This window comes from Diadema antillarum, unplaced genomic scaffold (assembly GCF_040938485.1).
Source record: "Diadema antillarum isolate AM-2024a unplaced genomic scaffold, OU_Dant_1.0 scf00000013, whole genome shotgun sequence".
NCBI classification, from domain to species: domain Eukaryota; kingdom Metazoa; phylum Echinodermata; class Echinoidea; order Diadematoida; family Diadematidae; genus Diadema; species Diadema antillarum.
Genome location: NW_027270902.1, coordinates 1,031,019 through 1,044,926, shown reverse-complemented (window position 1 = coordinate 1,044,926; position 13,908 = coordinate 1,031,019). Strand labels below are relative to the sequence as shown.

At 39.0% G+C, this 13,908-nt stretch overlaps 1 long non-coding RNA gene across 1 annotated transcript; it reads right to left on the bottom strand.

Moving 5' to 3' along the window:
* Positions 1 to 7,060: 7,060 nt before the first annotated feature.
* LOC139721159 (uncharacterized) lies at positions 7,061 to 11,586 on the bottom strand. Its single transcript, XR_011710209.1, has 3 exons — positions 11,261 to 11,586; positions 8,808 to 8,905; positions 7,061 to 8,366 (listed from the first exon to the last, which is right to left on the bottom strand). It is a non-coding gene; the product is annotated as an uncharacterized lncRNA (long non-coding RNA).
* Positions 11,587 to 13,908: the final 2,322 nt, after the last annotated feature.

Below are 13,908 nucleotides of genomic sequence, written 5' to 3'. Positions count from 1 at the left end.
TGAAATAAAGCGGAATAAAAAATGCACAGGGGCCTGTCTTATAAAGACTTGTGATAGAAATCAATCACAAGTCTTGTGTGTGCTGCAATGAAAGTTGCGATTGATTTGGGGACTTGTGATCGATTTGAAGGCTTTATAAGACGGGGCCCAAATTTTTGAAACAAACTTTGGCCTATCCCTACTAGAATCTCTATTTAAATAGGCTATCACTGCATATTCGTAAAATAAAGTTGTTCATTTTAGAAGACAAGTTCAGATCAAAGATTTTGAGAATTCACTGATTTTTTTTTTTAAATGCTTGGTGCAATACTTACCAAACACTTCCTGGCTGTACTAGTTTCTATTATGACAAACATTTTAAAGCCTACACTACAGCTAAATGAATGTTTCAAATTGTGTAAAAAAAATTTTATAATTTTTTTTACTTCTTCACTAAGCGTTCAGCGTCAAATTGACCATATTCAATTCTGGCCTGGAACTCTGAATTTGAATTAATGAAGAGATACATATAGATATTAATCTGCCATGAATGGTGGCAAACGTCCGTTCCTTATCATAATTCATATCAAGAAAGTTTTGATTTGAAAATCACTTTTGCACAAATTGTAGATTATAATTTTAGGCGTTAGCGCGATGTTAAAAAGTAATGATTAGACCTTAAACAGAAGAAGTTTTGGTTGTTGGCATCAGGCGAAGTAAATTAATTCCTTTAGTTTATACGGCTTAGAAACGCCTAGATTTGCCTTCAGTTTGGTTTAAAAGTTAGTTAGACTTGCCGGAAGCTAGTGACAACCGAAAATGATATAGGATGTATCTAGGATTCTAGAAGTCAATAGGTCTAGACGGGTTAGATCTAGTCTGGACTGTTGCCTAGAATTCTAGACAAGATCTAAAAAACGTTAGACAGACTCTACCCCTCTGGTCCGAGAAAAGGCAAACCTTAAAACGGTTTAAGTTAACTAGTTGCTACGATAGCGCCATATCTAGCTCAAGATTCTGATCCATTATTTGTATAATATCAGTTAACTTCTAAACAGTCTAAATTAGGCTTACTATCTAGACGTCTACCTGCGCCTAGCCAGTTCTCCCAAGGTGTTTTTAATGCTCTTATAATCCTCGCTGTATAGATCTATATGGGGCTTACACGCGAGTACCCAAGTCATCGCAAGGGAAATGGAGTCTACAAACACTCACGGATCGTACCGATATTTACCTTGAAATTCAAGTTTTGGCTACATCCATATATGACATCTATACCCATTCGCTCATATTCGGTATAGGTTGTTGAATTTTATATTTAAAATGTAGACTCTAGTTCTCTCAAAGCCAGATGCGTCGATCGCTACCAGCGCCAGAGATAGCTAGCTGGCCGGCTGGCGCCGGGTGGTAAAAGCACTGGCTGCCGTTGGCACCCTTGCCAAGCACGCATGGCGCTTGCCGACCCGGCCTGGTTGGCCCCCAGTTATGGCGTCGCCTTAAGAGGGCGCACTTCCATGAACAGTCACTTGAATCGGTCTATAGGAGTGCAACGCCTGTTGGCGAAAATAATAGCGGCAGCGGAGTCAGCTTAAATTGCGGCTCTATGTCCACGAAAACAATGGCACAGGAAGTAGGACAATTGTCCGTGACGCCACTGTTGTAGTAACGGTAGTACTTACCGGCACTACTGGTGAGTTGCAACTGTAACTTGTCTTGTAGCTCAGTCAGTATGTCTTTCAATCAGGTTCCAGGTCACAACTGAGGGATGCGCGTACAGGCAATCCCTTTTATACCTCCCCTGTGTCGACAGGGGGGTTAGGGTGAAACCGCTAGGGGGCGCTACTACTACACCACACTAAAATTAACCTACTGTATACGCTCAATATTCTGCAAGGTATTATCTTCACGAATTTCCCAAGACAGCCGCTACATGTATCCCTGAATTTATAAACACACAAAAATATCAATTCTGACACTGACACTGACATGAGAAGGCATCTGCATACATATATCTGTACATTCAGTTATTTCAGTATACTGTGTACCCCACAATCATGAATTTAAGTACTTGCACAATTGTCTAAAAGTCTTGATAAATACTTGCTAAATATATGGCGTATACAGCATAGTAAATTAAGCTTGCTACTCAACCCCCCCCAACATATTAGATGATGGGCGATTGATGACAAGACGTGATGGAGACACAGACACACTGTCTCTTTCCAGTTTTGTCGAACATAGATACTTGTATTGTTTTCATGGTTACAGCTCGTTATTCCGAAGGTTCGTTATTCCGAAGGCTCTTTATTCCTAAGATTCGTTATTCCGAAGGTTCATTGTTCAGAATTTCATTTTTGGATTAACCAATCTTCGGAATAACGAACCTTCGGAATAACGAAACAAATTTTCGGATTAACGAACCCTTTTTTATTTTCGTATTAACGAACCTCTAGGTATAGTGAATTGCGTGTTTCGGATTAACGACCCTTCGGAATAACGACCCTTTGGAATAGCGAACCTTCGGAATAACGAACAGCACCCGTTTTCATAATGCTGAATGCTCTTATGCGATGTACACTGTTTACCAAGAACAAGACAGTGTGCACTTTCGCAGATATCGTCGCTGATACGGCGAAGTGACGAAAACCCAAATTTTGGTCAGATTTTCGATTTCGAGTTTTCGTCATTAAAAGATTGCTTTTGAGGTACTCTAACAACTATCAAAATTTCGTGCCATGAAAACTCATATTTTTTGAGAAAAATGAGAAAATGTAAATGTAAACTAGAAAAGCACTCTGAGAGCGCAGACCTCCGCCAAGCATGCAAATCATTTTCACCACTGATCTTGTTCTTCCGTAGAGATATCAGTGATTTCCAACCATACGTACTTATAGCATTGTGTGCTGAAAGTTGCCAGATTTCCCAATATAGAAGCCTTTGTTACGTCATAAACACTCAGCGGCACGGCGCGCCTTCCCCAGCAGAAACTAGAGCACGCGCTTTAGTGCGCGCAGGCAAACCTCAAATACGCGCAGCCTGAACTCCCAAGTTCATTGACCCTACCTGCCAAAATGTCAAAAATCCTTCATAAATTCCCCAATAATTCTCGGATCACTACCGAAAGTTAATCGTTTGATTGGTACTTGTGTCATTCTCAACCTTTCCTGCAAGTTTCATCCCAATCCGTTGCACACGGACAAACTAAGAGAGAGAGGGCGCACCCGCGGCAGACGGACCAGTGAGACGGACCAGTGCCGTATATTACGATATCTTAATATACGGCACTGAGACGGACGTGATTTCTGGGAGCTCTGATCCAGTGCAGTAACTATCCGTCTTAAAGTGAAAACTAAGTTTCGGTAAGTGCTTGAGAACCCGTCTAGCACCATTTCATTTTTACTCGCAATATATCGAAAGAGTCCACTAAGAAACTTACCTGGCTGACGCGGTTTGCCGGAATGATGAGTCGGTTTGGAGTATTTTGAGAAAAATAATAATATCTGTAGTAGGAAAACCGACTTTTATTCCAGAAGGCTCCAGACTAACTCGGTCTCGGGAAAAATTCGACCCTACTTCAGACAATCCACACGCAGTAAGTGATCGCCACATTCTACTGGCCACTGCATAATACCAAATGAGGCCTAACTGAATGGACAGGAAAGTGCGTGCTAACGTAATCCTGTACAAAACAAAATAATAGTGAGCACTGGCGTAGCCAGGGGGGGCGATGGGGGCGATCGCCCCCCCCCCCCCCTAAGATTTGGACCGGGGATTTGGGAGGCGGAAAAAAAAATGCGTGTATACTGTATATGCATGCACATGAAGCGGGTCTCCTTTGCAACCTTTCATCAAATAAGATATTTTTTGAATATTTCACTCAAAGTGTGCACCAGATCGTTGAATTTCAATTCAAAATATGCAAAATCTCTCGTGCTTGGGAGGGGGATACCCCCTCCCAAACCCTCCCCCTCTGTGCCTCTTTCCCTAGCTTAGTACACTTTTTAGATTTACAAAAAATTATGAATAATTCTGAGTGCACAAGACTTATCACTTATATTCCGAAAACTCAAGGTTCCCTCATGTATAAGGGGAATTTCCCCTTTTAATCGACTTTTTCCTCCCTCAGCCCCCCCCCCCTAATCAGTTTTGTGTGTGTGTGTGTGTGTGTGTGTGTGATTTCCCAAATGTTGATTCCATCAAAAATGCGTAGATGAGATATCTCAATTTCAACCTTAAAAAGGCAAAAGCTCGATCGGAAGGGAAGGGTGGGGATAACACTCGCCCACGCCTTCTCCCTGCTCCCCCGCCCCTCCCCCCTTCCACCATGCATAAGAAGTATAGACTGTGGCTATATATCCAGATCGCTTTATTTCAATTCTAAAAACGCAAAAGCTCCGCGAGCGGGAGGAGGAATCCCCCTTCCTCTATATACCTCACTAGACTTTATACATACACACAGATGGTGCACATTCGGAATAAGAGCTAAATTCCGTGATTTTATCACTTCGATGAAAAAGTATTGCACCAAAAATTTGCAACAGATCGCTGAATTTCAGGTCTGAAAACGCAAAATCACCTTCGTGTGGGAGGGGATATGCCGGCCATATGAGATCTACACCCTCGTGTGCATGCTTTTTCTGTTTGACTGCTGAACAGATGGTGTTCATGATATTCAGTGTAAGAATTAATACAAGAAGATTATTTAAATGATACCATTTTATAGGGAAATTGTTCAATAATAATATACACTAAATTCGTCGGTGTTACCACGAACCGACGCTATTTCGTTTTTGAGCGAAAATGCAGTTCTGAGAAAATCGCGTTTAAAGATCTCACAAGTTTTAGACAACGTTTTCAATGACTTTTCCTGTCTTGTGTGTGAAAATTTTGACAGGGTGATGAGAGTGGAAGTTATTCTTCCTATCCATAGTGTAATTTTAGTGTGAATTCAAAAAATTTACGATATTTCTGTCTTCAAACTCACTGCGTCGGTTCGTAAATCCATCGTTTCTTGCGCGCACCATAGGTTATGTACTTAAGCGCGGGTCCCACGAACCGACGTAAGTTGTATTACGCCGGTTCGTGGGACCCGCGCTGTAGGGCCTGTACAATAGGTAACGTGCAATACGCGTGTATTTACGAACCGTCGCTATTTCATTTTCGTATGTGTTTACATACAAATACTATTAGGGCTATACCTGCTTATCAACAATAACCTTATTAATTGAAATTAATTGTCATGTAATGATTGTTGTGATGATTACAATACATTTAGTGATAACTAAGATGATAATACAAGCCAGTTTCTCTTGATTGTTCTAAAAAGAGTGTTGTCATTGTTTTCATCTTCATTTAGTACACGCATGTATTGTTATTATAGCTGTGGTTGATCGTTCCAAAGATTTCTTTGCCCCCCCCCCCCTTTTTTTTGTGGATATATTATTATTTAACACTTTTGCGTTTGGACATCTATGGTAATACATGTATTCGGTATACTGTGTTTCATATTTTTTTACTGTTTTTTTTTTACTTAATTAACTTACTTTTTCATTTTTTCACATTATTTTTAATTCAAATTTAGTTCACTTCTTTCATAATAATTATGAATGTTTGTTCTAAGATGAAGGATACCGCTAAATCTTGGGAAAAAGATGTGCCAGTCAGTAATAATTACTTGTATTTACTCATCTTTCATACTCATGCATGCACTCTGTTATTTCTTTCTCTGAAATAATATATTAATTTCTTTATTTCTTATTATTCCACATATTTGTGACATTTACTTTGTCACAATTTTTATCAGTGTCATTGTCATTTGGCTCGCATGCGAATTCACTCATAATTCCTCATTTTCCATCTTTCTCTTTCCTGCTCAACAGATTCTATGATAGCTGCACCTGATCATATAAAGACATAAACTCATCCTGCATGCACTCTTCGAAACTGATAAACTCCTAAAAATACATGAATATCAACACTATCAGAATTTCAAGCTTCATTTTAAATATATAACAATGGTCATGTTTTATTATGCCTTTTGCAGCAATATATTGAAGAGGTGCATTATGTAATCGAAGAAACATAGGTCCTCAGTAGAATATCAAATTTGAATTATTCAGAGATGAGTAATGACAATGGGAAGGATAACAATTGTGGAAGAGCTCCATAAATCAATACATATCCAATGGCAAATGGAGATGGAATCAAGATTCAAGAATATGTGTAATTCAAGTTCATTATTATATCAGTTCTTGTGTGTTCACAAAAAGAGGAACACAGTTCGAACATGCACACCAAATCTTACATCGTACATTTACATCTATAGAGTGCGGACGGAACATATACAAGAGAAAGAATAACATTCTCAAATTAATATATCAAGCATAACTACATGTATGTATATGACCACACAAAGATGTTGCTGCATACAGGTTTTAAATATGCATGAAGCTTGAGAGTGCTGCAACACCCATATGCTCAGATAAAAACTTGATGTATATCATACAAAAGAGAAGAGGTACTGCATGTACATGTAGTTACACTATTCACAGGACAGTAGAGAAAAAGCACGAGAGAGAGAGGGAAATGGGTGTCTAAAATAGGTCGATGTAAGGAGTGCCAAGCCAATTAAGTCTCTAATAGAAGTCATACATATATAAGGAAACAAATTAATCACAACATAAATGATCATGCTCATGTTAACCAATAATTAGCATCTAAAAATGTGTGTAGAAAGCCCATAATATCAGCCTTTCGCCCCGAAGGCTTGTATTATGAGAAAAGAGAAATTTTGGCCGACCCCCCCCCCCCCCTCCCTGTGAATCCTTAATCCACCAGTACTATAAACACATTCTGAGAATGTGTTTTAGTACATGTACTAGCAAATTCACAAGAGGGTTGGGGAAATTCAGCCAAAATTGTGTGTGGCTAAAATAATTAAAAAGAAAGGTCATCAGCAAAACTACGGGGTGGATGCAGACGAATTTTCATGTGATGACTAAAAAATATGCAGCTAAAGGAAAAAAAAAAGACGGCGGAGAGGGGCCAAGGCTAATTTGACTCCCCTCCCCCCCCCCCCCACCAAAAAACAAACAAACAAACAAACACCACTGTTTTACAGCACCTTTAAAGGACTCTTAATTTTTTGTTTGTTCAAAAACAAACGTCTTTTCCATATTGTAGGCGAAATGTAGACCGATACAGTGTATAAAGTGTACATCCCAAGCTATTAAAGAAAAAAAAACAGATTATGAATATCATTTAAAGTAAGAATTTCAGTGTGTTTAATCATCTTTAGTTGAGTTGCAAATGACATGTACATATTTAATAAGAGCAGTAAACTTCGAAGCGCCCCCAAGCCCTTCTATACTTAATTATTCATGTGTAAAGGTAGCGCCAGGGCACTCTGGTGGTCTAGTGGTTATGACGCTGGTCTAGTAATCCAGAGGTCGTGGGTTCGAATCCTGCTTGGGCTGCCTGTGATTTTTTTTTCACAGCAGCCTACAAACTGCACACTGCAGTTGCGTGCGTTACTACGGATGGAGACAAATGAATAATCTATTATTTTAATATACGATGTTTGACATCCTTATTGCAATCACTTTCTTTAATTGTAAATTTAGAGACATAATGAATTATTATTAAAAGAAATCAAATTTCTGTATTTTGTTGTGAGTTTGCATGGGAACATACACGTATCATAATTTACAATTTTAGTTATATAAAGAACATCTTATAACAGAACTGTCTAGTGATGGTTGAATAATTATGTCAAATTGTTATAAGTCCTATCATTTACATGGAGTGCATGTTCCCATGTTTATAAGAATCATACGTGACACATTCAAAGTGGGTTGAAGACAACAAAATAATAAATAAAAGAATAAAGGAGAATAGAACTTAATCTGATTACAGCATCATCTAAATATTGCCAATGTGCACTTAGAAATCTATCAAGATTTATCACAAGGTTATGATTACCACACAAAACCTTCAAGATTTATTATCATGAAATACATACCAATGAACACTTAAAAAAATCTAACGTTCCACATCCACATGAAGCTTTCCTTGATATAAATGTCTCTCTGTAGTGTTATTAAAGTGTAGCAAAATTGTAATTACGACATCACAGAATGGAATGCATCGTTTTCACCTTCAATCTTAGGATCTCCTTTCATGTTTCCACTTTACAATCACATTTCACTGTAGATATACCGTCCTTATGTTGTCGCCCTTCATCCCAATTTCTCCCTTCTATCCTATCTGTAGATTGTCTTCTTTCCTAAGCCATTGTATTCACATTCCTTGATGATCAGCACGATGCTGTACTTTTTTCTTCTTCTCTGAAACAGTCCAGCTCTTCGCTACTGCATGGCATCAGTCATCTGAAAGAAAAGACAGAAATTAAGAACTTTCGATTAAAATCAAACATCATGATACAAGATACAACTTTCATTTTGAGAAAAAGAAATCAGCCAACTAAACTGTAGTTGAAATTATTTTGCTCTATTTATATTAAACATAAAACAAAACGGTATACAGGATCAAAGAATGTCAAAAAAAATACTGCTGTTTTTGATGCATATTCAAATTGTCTCGCCTTTTACATACTTTAATGATGCAAGATCTTATGTCTAGCACTTAGTAAGTCTCATGTAGAATTTAAATTATTATTCACATGAATAAATCTGCATGTCCTTGTAAACAAGGCATTGCTTTGAAAAAGCTGAATATCACTAATTGCATTTGGGAAAGAGTCTACGACAATCAAACTTGTTTATTATCAGAGACTTTAACATCTTAATAAGACCTAGACTCTACATTACCATTGTATTCACATCCGTTGGTGATGTACACGACCCTGTACTTTTCCTTTTCTTTTCTGAGACAGTCCAGTTCTTCGCTACTACATGGCACCAGTCATCTGAAAGAAAAGAAAGAAATTAAGAACTTTTGATTAAAATCAAACATCATGGCACAAGATACAACTTTAATTTTGAGAAGAAAAAAAAATCAGCCAACAAAACTGAAGTTGAAATTATTTTGCTCTATTTATATTAAACATAAAACAAAATGGTAGGCCTATGCAGGATCAAAGAATGTCAAAAAATGCTGCTGTTCGTACTGTATTTGATGCATATTCAAATTGCCTCTTCATTTACACATTTTACTGATGCAAGATATTATGTTTAGCACTTGGTATGTCTCATGTAGAAATTGAATTATCATTCACATGAATATAAATCTACATGTATTTGTAAACAAGGCATTGCATTGAAATAGCTGAATATTACTACATGTACCTGCATTTGGGAAACAGTCTATGACAATCAAACCTGTTTCTTATCAGAGACTGTAACATCTTAATTAGACCTAGACTCTACATTATCATTCAGCTTTTAAAGGTATTAACCATTCACCTATAAAACACTGGCATTGTCATGTGCATCATATTTCTTTGATACTGCACATATTTTCATGAAGTCTGCACAAGAATGCAAATGAAACACGTCTGCTGTTTGGTATTTATGAAAAAAAAAATCACTAACCCGAAGTCCTTGGCCTTAGAAATAACATGTGGCGAGTTTAGTAGGAATTGACGTTAAATTCTTAAAATAGAATAAGAATAGATCTACTAAGTAGGCCTTTGCCTCATGAATGTCTGGTCTAATTATAGACTAAGTGAAGTCTAGACCTTTCACTTTTAAGTTACCAGTGGTTCACAAAATTTATATTATAGATCTAGACTACATCTAGATCTAGACATCTAATACTATTAGATCTTGGCAACTTTTGTCTTTGTGACACGAAATTAACACGTCACGGATGATATTGCGGCGATATCCAACAGGATGACAGTACCACTATTACTGACTCAGTAAGTTGACATAGATAACTAACATCAACTTGTTAACGTACGTTAGAGATGGCACCATATACAAAAGCCGGTGACACTGACACTGACAGATCTAACGACTACGTTAGACTAACGTTAAAGAGTTAGACTCGCCATCTCAGTAAGTCGGCCAAAGACAAAGTCAATACAGGGCTAAGACAGTGTTACTGTTATGTTAGGCCTAACAAATGTTAACGGTTACTCGGTTAGGTTAGGTTTACCAGGACTCAAGAGTCCTGGTTAAATCAGTCGAGGGACATTTCTTAGAAGTCCTTCGATTCCAAGAATAAAAAGGGTGAAAGAACAAAGGGAAAAAAGGAAAGAAGAAAGGACAAAAGATTATGTATGGATGCTGTGGAAATCGACAGCGCTACTGTATCACTATCAATCACGCATGAATATGTAAACGCCATTTGGTTGGGCCGCATTCACAAGTTTTAGGGAAAAAAAGTCCCACCGCTGTGCTTCAAAGGTACTCCACTCGAACTAACATTAGACATAATGTCACATATCTACACACAGTACGGTACTAGGGCTGAATTCACAAGTATACTATAACACTGCACTGTACAGGAAAGCCACCTAACCTGTAGAGTACTACTCGTAGTGTTTAGCGTTAGGTAGTATCACTAGACCACATACTGTCATAGATGACATCTACACCAACGCTGCACACTGGCACTGGTCCGACGGTCCCTGACCAGGAAAAATCACTGTTGGACACTGACCAGTAACTTTTTCAGGAATGGACCAGTAAAGATTGGGGGAAAAAATGGGTGGACTCTACCTACTATTACCACTAGTCTAGATGTAGATCTAGAGCTAGACTACCGTGTACCGGTATGGCTCTGAACTGTGTTAATTTGACTTGGTCTTAGACTTCAGCTGATCTTAGTTTTAGTAACTGGTACCGGTATTACAAGTAAAGTCTTAACTTAGACTTAATAGTTAGACTTGAAAGTAAAAGTCTAACATGTCTAACTTTATTCTTTACTCTTCCTTTGAGTTTTACTGTTAGACTTTTTATTATTTTTTTTGTTTAGTCTAGTACGCCTACTTTGTCAATCTCATGATTTCATTTTCAACTCAAAAGTCAAGGCTTTTAGTGTCTTCGAGACTTTGAAATCTTGCAATCTGCATGTCTTGCACACAGACGTTACGACTACAGTACTCAGTAGTCTCAGAAGTAACGACATAAGTTGAAAAGAAACAATAAATAATATGATTTGGGATCTAATTTGAAATTGGATGGCGTTTACAGACTAGGCTTCATAAGCATCACGCGATTGAATACATGGGACTACACACTACCGCAATTAATGGTTATGGTAGTCCAACTGAAACTGTTATTTTGAGCATGATTTTAATAGGATTATAGCTTACCATTCACTTCACTCGTGGACAGTGGGCTGGCTTAGGCCGTCATTCATCTTTCAGAAGGTTTGGTTCTCACTCTGAGATCTGGATTAGGGCCAAAACCTAATTCTAGGCCAGTAAGTTGAACAAAGCTCAAAATAATGCAACTGCGACGGTTCGTGAAACCCGCATTGCTCTTCACCGTAGCAATTCGGGTTTCACGAACCGGCGTATCTTTCCTGCGTCGGTTCGTGAAACCCCTTTTTCTCAATTTCTCGATATTTCGAGTACCGTCGTTTTTTTCTTTCTTTGATAAAATTAAGAATAATTAATTTTGTGATCTAAAATTTTGGGATTTGGTAGAGTTTTGAAAGCACTTTCATTTGGTACCAATATCTCGATTTTGAAAATTTTGACCAAAATCGAAATAGCGTCAGTTCGTGAAAACACCGACGAATTATACTGCAACTTTAAACAAGTGGGACTGTTTCATCACGTTAAAACACGCAAAAAACATGCATCAAATTGCACCATTTGCAACATCAAAATGCAAAAAGTTCTCACCGTGGGAGGGGGTACACCCCCCTCCCACACCCTCCCCTCTCCCCTCGCTCTCTCCGCTCTCTCGGGTTCAGTCGCGTTCATGATATTCAGTGAAAAGAAGTAATACAAGAAGCGTATTTAAATGATAGCATTTTATAGGCAAATTGTTCAATGATAATCTACATCAAAATATACTGCAACCTTAAACAAGTGGGACTGTTTCACGTCGATAAAACGCGCAAAAACATGCATCAAATTGCACCATTTGCAACATCGAAATGCAAAAAGTTCTCACCGTGGGAGGGGGGACACCCCCTCCCCTCCCCCCTCGCTCGCTCTGCTCGCTCGGATTCAGTCGCGTTCATGATATTCAGTGAAAAGAATTGACACAAGAAGTGTATTCAAATTATACCATTATATAGGCAAATTGTTCAATGATAATCTACATCAAAACATACTGCAACCTTAAACAAGTGGGACTGTTTCAACTCTTTAAAACACGCAAAAACATGCATCAAATTGCACCATTTGCAACATCAAAATGCAAAAAGTTCTTACCGTGGGAGGGGGACACCCCCTCCCACACCCTCCCCTCCCCCTTCACTCGCTCCACTCGCTCAGGTTCAGTCGCGTTCATGATATTCAGTGAAAAGAATTAATACAAGAAGTGTATTTAACGTATGCCATTTTATATGCAAATTGTTCAATAATAATCTACACTAAAATATACTGCTACCTTAAACAAGTGGGACTGTTTCACGTCGATAAAACGCGCAAAAACATGCATCTAATTGCACCATTTGCAACATCACAATGCAAAAAGTTCTTACCGTGGGAGGGGGACACCCCTCCCACGGTAGGGGGACACCCCCTCCCACACCCTCCCCTCCCCCCTCGCTCGCTCCGTTCGCTCGGGTTCAGTCGCGTTCATGATATTCAGTGAAAAGAAGTAATACAAGAAGTGTATTTAAATCATACCATATTATAGGCAAATTATTCAATGATAATCTACATCAAAATATACTGCAACTTTAAACAAGTGGGACTGTTTCAACTCGTTAAAACGCGCAAAAACATGCATCAAATTGCACCATTTGCAACATCAAAATGCAAAAAGTTCTCACCGTGGGAGGGGCACACCCCCCTCCCTTCACTCGCTCCGCTCTCTCGGGTTCAGTCGCGTTCATGATATTCAGTGAAAAGAGTTAATACAAGAAGTGTATTTAACTTATAGCATTTTAAAGGCAAATTGTTCAATAATAATCTACATCAAAATAAACTGCTACCTTAAACAAGTGGGACTGTTTCACGTCGATATAACGCGCAAAAACATGCATCAAATTGCACCATTTACAACATCAAAATGCAAAAAGTTCTTACCGTGGGAGGGGGGACACCCCCCTCCCACACCCTCCCCCCCCCCCCCCCCCCCCCCCTCGCTCGCTCCGCTCGCTCGGGCTCGGTCGCTTCGCTCCCTCGCAGACTAACCGCCCCCCCTAAGATGAAATCCTGGCTACGCCGTTGATAGTGAGGTTCACACCTAGATCCCTTTACCTTAAGGTTTTCAAAACCTCGAGGTTTTGTAAACCACGAGGCACTAAACTCCAAGTTATCGTAGATGTAGACGCATGTAGTTTTGAAAACTACGACAAAACCTTAAGGCGAAGACACCACGACAACACCACAAGATTTCTTAGGGTGTTGTCGTGGTTTAAGCGCGTAGTTTAAGCGCGCTGTGGCAGCGCGCTTAAACTATGACAGATGTGAACGGAGTTTTGTTAACCACGACGCTCATTTTTTTTCCACAATAGTGCGCAACCCTATGTGCAAACTAGGCGCCCTTTATTTTCTATCGTAGTTAGCTTTACCTCGAGGTTTTGTTAACTGCATGTAGGTGTGAACGGCATCGAAGTTTTGTCGTGGTTAGGGGAAGGAATTTTTGCGCTCGTAGATAGCATAACTACAAGTTTTTGGGACTGTAGACATGGCTAAAAATGACAGCGCGCGGTCCTCAATTGCTGAGACGCGCGGTCGTTGGAGTTTTTGTTGTTGTTTATCAAGCGCCTTTGATTGTTTTAGAGGTGCTTGATAGGCGCACACTAATTTTGCATGCGCGCAAGAGGTTTTTGATG